Source organism: Prorops nasuta, unplaced genomic scaffold (assembly GCF_024137725.1).
Source record: "Prorops nasuta isolate Cenicafe-Biocafe unplaced genomic scaffold, Cenicafe_Pnas_1.2 PNAS00179, whole genome shotgun sequence".
Classification (NCBI taxonomy): domain Eukaryota; kingdom Metazoa; phylum Arthropoda; class Insecta; order Hymenoptera; family Bethylidae; genus Prorops; species Prorops nasuta.
This window is the reverse complement of record NW_027116975.1, coordinates 25,001-32,249: the sequence shown is the minus strand read 5'-3', so window position 1 is coordinate 32,249 and position 7,249 is coordinate 25,001. Positions and strand designations below refer to the sequence as shown.

General features: G+C 65.8%; 1 non-coding gene across 1 annotated transcript in view; it reads left to right on the top strand.

Annotated features, from left to right (window-relative positions):
- The first annotated feature begins 7,232 nt into the window (after positions 1-7,232).
- Positions 7,233-7,249, top strand: part of LOC136785161 (small subunit ribosomal RNA) — a 1,917-nt gene continuing 1,900 nt past the window's right edge. The window contains exon 1 of the ribosomal RNA XR_010824576.1: positions 7,233-7,249. This exon is cut by the window's right edge and continues 1,900 nt beyond it. This is a non-coding gene — a ribosomal RNA (small subunit ribosomal RNA).

The following is a 7,249-nucleotide window of genomic DNA, read 5'->3' as shown; positions in this document are numbered from 1 at the left end:
GACTTAGCCGCTGGTTGGACGGGTCGGCTCGCGAGCGAGGCGTTCGCGTCCGCCGGCCAAAAGCAATGCGCCGCGTTGGACTTAGCCGCTGTTTGGACGAGTCGGCTCGCGAGCGAGGCGTTCGGGTCCGACGGCCGAAAGCAATGCGCCGCGTTGGACTTAGCCGCTGGTTGGACGGGTCGGCTCGCGAGCGAGGCGTTCGGGTCTGCCGGCCAAAAGCAATGCGCCGCGTTGGACTTAGCCGCTGGTTGGACGGGTCGGCTCGCGAGCGAGGCGTTCGGGTCCGCCGGCCAAAAGCAATGCGCCGCGTTGGACTTAGCCGCTGTTTGGACGGGTCGGCTCGCGAGCGAGGCGTTCGCGTCCGCCGGCCGAAAGCAATGCACCGCGTTGGACTTAGCCGCTGGTTGGACGGGTCGGCTCGCGAGCGAGGCGTTCGCGTCCGCCGGCCAAAAGCAATGCGCCGCGTTGGACTTAGCCGCTGGTTGGACGGGTCGGCTCGCGAGCGAGGCGTTCGCGTCCGCCGGCCGAAAGCAATGCACCGCGTTGGACTTAGCCGCTGGTTGGACGGGTCGGCTCGCGAGCGAGGCGTTCGCGTCCGCCGGCCAAAAGCAATGCGCCGTTGGACTTAGCCGCTGGTTGGACGGGTCGGCTCGCGAGCGAGGCGTTCGGGTCCGACGGCCGAAAGCAATGCGCCGCGTTGGACTTAGCCGCTGGTTGGAGGGGTCGGCTCGCGAGCGAGGCGTTCGCGTCCGCCGGCCAAAAGCAACGCGCCGCGTTGGACTTAGCCGCTGGTTGGACGGGTCGGCTCGCGAGCGAGGCATTCGCGTCCGCCGGCCAAAAGCAATGCGCCGCGTTGGACTTAGCCGCTGGTTGGACGGGTCGGCTCGCGAGCGAGGCGTTCGCGTCCGCCGGCCAAAAGCAATGCACCGCGTTGGACTTAGCCGCTGGTTGGACGGGTCGGCTCGCGAGCGAGGCGTTCGCGTCCGCCGGCCAAAAGCAATGCGCCGCGTTGGACTTAGCCGCTGGTTGGACGGGTCGGCTCGCGAGCGAGGCTTTCGCGTCCGCCGGCCGAAAGCAATGCGCCGCGTTGGACTTAGCCGCTGGTTGGAGGGGTCGGCTCGCGAGCGAGGCTTTCGCGTCCGCCGGCCGAAAGCAATGCGCCGCGTTGGACTTAGCCGCTGGTTGGAGGGGTCGGCTCGCGAGCGAGGCGTTTGCGTCCGCCGGCCGAAAGCAATGCGCCGCGTTGGACTTAGCCGCTGGTTGGAGGGGTCGGCTCGCGAGCGAGGCGTTCGGGTCCGTCGGCCGAAAGCAATGCGCCGCGTTGGACTTAGCCGCTGGTTGGACGGGTCGGCTCGCGAGCGAGGCTTTCGCGTCCGCCGGCCGAAAGCAATGCGCCGCGTTGGACTTAGCCGCTGGTTGGAGGGGTCGGCTCGCGAGCGAGGCGTTTGCGTCCGCCGGCCGAAAGCAATGCGCCGCGTTGGACTTAGCCGCTGGTTGGAGGGGTCGGCTCGCGAGCGAGGCGTTCGGGTCCGTCGGCCGAAAGCAATGCGCCGCGTTGGACTTAGCCGCTGGTTGGACGGGTCGGCTCGCGAGCGAGGCTTTCGCGTCCGCCGGCCGAAAGCAATGCGCCGCGTTGGACTTAGCCGCTGGTTGGAGGGGTCGGCTCGCGAGCGAGGCGTTTGCGTCCGCCGGCCGAAAGCAATGCGCCGCGTTGGACTTAGCCGCTGGTTGGACGGGTCGGCTCGCGAGCGAGGCGTTCGGGTCCGCCGGCCAAAAGCAATGCGCCGCGTTGGACTTAGCCGCTGGTTGGACGGGTCGGCTCGCGAGCGAGGCGTTCGCGTCCGCCGGCCGAAAGCAATGCACCGCGTTGGACTTAGCCGCTGGTTGGACGGGTCGGCTCGCGAGCGAGGCGTTCGCGTCCGCCGGCCAAAAGCAATGCGCCGCGTTGGACTTAGCCGCTGGTTGGAGGGGTCGGCTCGCGAGCGAGGCGTTCGGGTCCGACGGCCGAAAGCAATGCGCCGCGTTGGACTTAGCCGCTGTTTGGACGGGTCGGCTCGCGAGCGAGGCGTTCGCGTCCGCCGGCCGAAAGCAATGCACCGCGTTGGACTTAGCCGCTGGTTGGACGGGTCGGCTCGCGAGCGAGGCGTTCGCGTCCGCCGGCCAAAAGCAATGCGCCGCGTTGGACTTAGCCGCTGGTTGGACGGGTCGCTCGCGAGCGAGGCGTTCGGGTCCGACGGCCGAAAGCAATGCGCCGCGTTGGACTTAGCCGCTGGTTGGACGGGTCGGCTCGCGAGCGAGGCGTTCGGGTCCGCCGGCCAAAAGCAATGCGCCGCGTTGGACTTAGCCGCTGGTTGGACGGGTCGGCTCGCGAGCGAGGCGTTCGGGTCCGACGGCCGAAAGCAATGCGCCGCGTTGGACTTAGCCGCTGGTTGGACGGGTCGGCTCGCGAGCGAGGCGTTCGGGTCCGCCGGCCAAAAGCAATGCGCCGCGTTGGACTTAGCCGCTGGTTGGACGGGTCGGCTCGCGAGCGAGGCGTTCGGGTCCGACGGCCGAAAGCAATGCGCCGCGTTGGACTTAGCCGCTGGTTGGACGGGTCGGCTCGCGAGCGAAGCGTTCGGGTCCGCCGGCCAAAAGCAATGCGCCGCGTTGGACTTAGCCGCTGGTTGGACGGGTCGGCTCGCGAGCGAGGCGTTCGGGTCCGACGGCCGAAAGCAATGCGCCGCGTTGGACTTAGCCGCTGGTTGGACGGGTCGGCTCGCGAGCGAGGCGTTCGGGTCCGACGGCCGAAAGCAATGCGCCGCGTTGGACTTAGCCGCTGGTTGGAGGGGTCGGCTCGCGAGCGAGGCGTTCGCGTCCGCCGGCCAAAAGCAACGCGCCGCGTTGGACTTAGCCGCTGGTTGGACGGGTCGGCTCGCGAGCGAGGCATTCGCGTCCGCCGGCCAAAAGCAATGCGCCGCGTTGGACTTAGCCGCTGGTTGGACGGGTCGGCTCGCGAGCGAGGCGTTCGCGTCCGCCGGCCAAAAGCAATGCGCCGCGTTGGACTTAGCCGCTGTTTGGACGAGTCGGCTCGCGAGCGAGGCGTTCGGGTCCGACGGCCGAAAGCAATGCGCCGCGTTGGACTTAGCCGCTGGTTGGACGGGTCGGCTCGCGAGCGAGGCGTTCGGGTCTGCCGGCCAAAAGCAATGCGCCGCGTTGGACTTAGCCGCTGGTTGGACGGGTCGGCTCGCGAGCGAGGCATTCGCGTCCGCCGGCCAAAAGCAATGCGCCGCGTTGGACTTAGCCGCTGGTTGGACGGGTCGGCTCGCGAGCGAGGCGTTCGCGTCCGCCGGCCAAAAGCAATGCGCCGCGTTGGACTTAGCCGCTGTTTGGACGAGTCGGCTCGCGAGCGAGGCGTTCGGGTCCGACGGCCGAAAGCAATGCGCCGCGTTGGACTTAGCCGCTGGTTGGACGGGTCGGCTCGCGAGCGAGGCGTTCGGGTCTGCCGGCCAAAAGCAATGCGCCGCGTTGGACTTAGCCGCTGGTTGGACGGGTCGGCTCGCGAGCGAGGCGTTCGGGTCCGCCGGCCAAAAGCAATGCGCCGCGTTGGACTTAGCCGCTGTTTGGACGGGTCGGCTCGCGAGCGAGGCGTTCGCGTCCGCCGGCCGAAAGCAATGCACCGCGTTGGACTTAGCCGCTGGTTGGACGGGTCGGCTCGCGAGCGAGGCGTTCGGGTCCGTCGGCCGAAAGCAATGCGCCGCGTTGGACTTAGCCGCTGGTTGGACGGGTCGGCTCGCGAGCGAGGCTTTCGCGTCCGCCGGCCGAAAGCAATGCGCCGCGTTGGACTTAGCCGCTGGTTGGAGGGGTCGGCTCGCGAGCGAGGCGTTTGCGTCCGCCGGCCGAAAGCAATGCGCCGCGTTGGACTTAGCCGCTGGTTGGAGGGGTCGGCTCGCGAGCGAGGCGTTTGCGTCCGCCGGCCGAAAGCAATGCACCGCGTTGGACTTAGCCGCTGGTTGGACGGGTCGGCTCGCGAGCGAGGCGTTCGCGTCCGCCGGCCAAAAGCAATGCGCCGCGTTGGACTTAGCCGCTGGTTGGACGGGTCGGCTCGCGAGCGAGGCGTTCGGGTCTGCCGGCCAAAAGCAATGCGCCGCGTTGGACTTAGCCGCTGGTTGGACGGGTCGGCTCGCGAGCGAGGCGTTCGGGTCCGCCGGCCAAAAGCAATGCGCCGCGTTGGACTTAGCCGCTGTTTGGACGGGTCGGCTCGCGAGCGAGGCGTTCGCGTCCGCCGGCCGAAAGCAATGCACCGCGTTGGACTTAGCCGCTGGTTGGACGGGTCGGCTCGCGAGCGAGGCGTTCGCGTCCGCCGGCCAAAAGCAATGCGCCGCGTTGGACTTAGCCGCTGGTTGGACGGGTCGGCTCGCGAGCGAGGCTTTCGCGTCCGCCGGCCGAAAGCAATGCGCCGCGTTGGACTTAGCCGCTGGTTGGAGGGGTCGGCTCGCGAGCGAGGCGTTTGCGTCCGCCGGCCGAAAGCAATGCGCCGCGTTGGACTTAGCCGCTGGTTGGAGGGGTCGGCTCGCGAGCGAGGCGTTTGCGTCCGCCGGCCGAAAGCAATGCACCGCGTTGGACTTAGCCGCTGGTTGGACGGGTCGGCTCGCGAGCGAGGCGTTCGCGTCCGCCGGCCAAAAGCAATGCGCCGCGTTGGACTTAGCCGCTGGTTGGACGGGTCGCTCGCGAGCGAGGCGTTCGGGTCCGACGGCCGAAAGCAATGCGCCGCGTTGGACTTAGCCGCTGGTTGGACGGGTCGGCTCGCGAGCGAGGCGTTCGGGTCCGCCGGCCAAAAGCAATGCGCCGCGTTGGACTTAGCCGCTGGTTGGACGGGTCGGCTCGCGAGCGAAGCGTTCGGGTCCGCCGGCCAAAAGCAATGCGCCGCGTTGGACTTAGCCGCTGGTTGGACGGGTCGGCTCGCGAGCGAGGCGTTCGGGTCCGCCGGCCAAAAGCAATGCGCCGCGTTGGACTTAGCCGCTGGTTGGACGGGTCGGCTCGCGAGCGAGGCGTTCGGGTCCGACGGCCGAAAGCAATGCGCCGCGTTGGACTTAGCCGCTGGTTGGACGGGTCGGCTCGCGAGCGAAGCGTTCGGGTCCGCCGGCCAAAAGCAATGCGCCGCGTTGGACTTAGCCGCTGGTTGGACGGGTCGGCTCGCGAGCGAGGCGTTCGGGTCCGACGGCCGAAAGCAATGCGCCGCGTTGGACTTAGCCGCTGGTTGGACGGGTCGGCTCGCGAGCGAGGCGTTCGGGTCCGACGGCCGAAAGCAATGCGCCGCGTTGGACTTAGCCGCTGGTTGGAGGGGTCGGCTCGCGAGCGAGGCGTTCGCGTCCGCCGGCCAAAAGCAACGCGCCGCGTTGGACTTAGCCGCTGGTTGGACGGGTCGGCTCGCGAGCGAGGCATTCGCGTCCGCCGGCCAAAAGCAATGCGCCGCGTTGGACTTAGCCGCTGGTTGGACGGGTCGGCTCGCGAGCGAGGCGTTCGCGTCCGCCGGCCAAAAGCAATGCGCCGCGTTGGACTTAGCCGCTGGTTGGAGGGGTCGGCTCGCGAGCGAGGCGTTCGGGTCCGACGGCCGAAAGCAATGCGCCGCGTTGGACTTAGCCGCTGTTTGGACGGGTCGGCTCGCGAGCGAGGCGTTCGCGTCCGCCGGCCGAAAGCAATGCACCGCGTTGGACTTAGCCGCTGGTTGGACGGGTCGGCTCGCGAGCGAGGCGTTCGCGTCCGCCGGCCAAAAGCAATGCGCCGCGTTGGACTTAGCCGCTGGTTGGACGGGTCGCTCGCGAGCGAGGCGTTCGGGTCCGACGGCCGAAAGCAATGCGCCGCGTTGGACTTAGCCGCTGGTTGGACGGGTCGCTCGCGAGCGAGGCGTTCGGGTCCGCCGGCCAAAAGCAATGCGCCGCGTTGGACTTAGCCGCTGTTTGGACGGGTCGGCTCGCGAGCGAGGCGTTCGCGTCCGCCGGCCGAAAGCAATGCACCGCGTTGGACTTAGCCGCTGGTTGGACGGGTCGGCTCGCGAGCGAGGCGTTCGCGTCCGCCGGCCAAAAGCAATGCGCCGCGTTGGACTTAGCCGCTGGTTGGACGGGTCGGCTCGCGAGCGAGGCTTTCGCGTCCGCCGGCCGAAAGCAATGCGCCGCGTTGGACTTAGCCGCTGGTTGGAGGGGTCGGCTCGCGAGCGAGGCGTTTGCGTCCGCCGGCCGAAAGCAATGCGCCGCGTTGGACTTAGCCGCTGGTTGGACGGGTCGGCTCGCGAGCGAGGCTTTCGCGTCCGCCGGCCGAAAGCAATGCGCCGCGTTGGACTTAGCCGCTGGTTGGAGGGGTCGGCTCGCGAGCGAGGCGTTCGGGTCCGTCGGCCGAAAGCAATGCGCCGCGTTGGACTTAGCCGCTGGTTGGAGGGGTCGGCTCGCGAGCGAGGCGTTTGCGTCCGCCGGCCGAAAGCAATGCGCCGCGTTGGACTATGTTATCTTAGATAAAATTTTATTATTTAAAACTATTGGAATTTGTTTACAAGTATTTTGTTATGCAAATATTTTTTCATCATTTGAAGTACCTCATTGATTTTGGTCCTATCGAAGAAGTTTGCCCTATGGCCGACTATGTTATAGCCGGCTCGTCGCCGTTCTGCCGGCGGACCTTTTCGTACATATAAGAGTGTTGGGAGTGAGCTTAGCTGCTCGAGGTATGAAACTTAGCACAGCATAGTCACGGGTCGGTGTCTTAGACCGAATGGCCCTAATGTGACTGAGCGCTAGATAGCGTTGGTTCGAAAAGTTTTTAAGCGGAATATATCCGTGTTTTGTATTCTTTTTGGCTCACTGAAAAATCACTCAAAGTTCCGAGCGAGAATATGTTATTCACCGTATGTTGTGAAGGACTTTAGAGAAAGTCAGCCATGAAGTTTTGACTTTAACTTTGTTTTTTGTCAGAAGAATGTTTGAAGAGATTGTGTAACAATGTTGGAATAGCCTTACAGTTTTGCTCGATTCTTCCTTTTTACGGGGGAAGTTTCGAGCTGACTTAGAGGTTTTATCTATTGAATTTGGAAAGTGTCTCTGCAGATCGGGATTTTTAAGTAAAGACTCGACTGCGGTGTTCGCTTTAGGTATTCGTGATTTTGTGTCTGCGTGGTGAATGTAGGTGTAATTGCCATATTTCCTGCGACACTTTCTCACGATGCTTGCTTCGTACGTAGTGGTTTTCCACGCGTTGATCCAAGCTCCCTGGTTGATCCTGC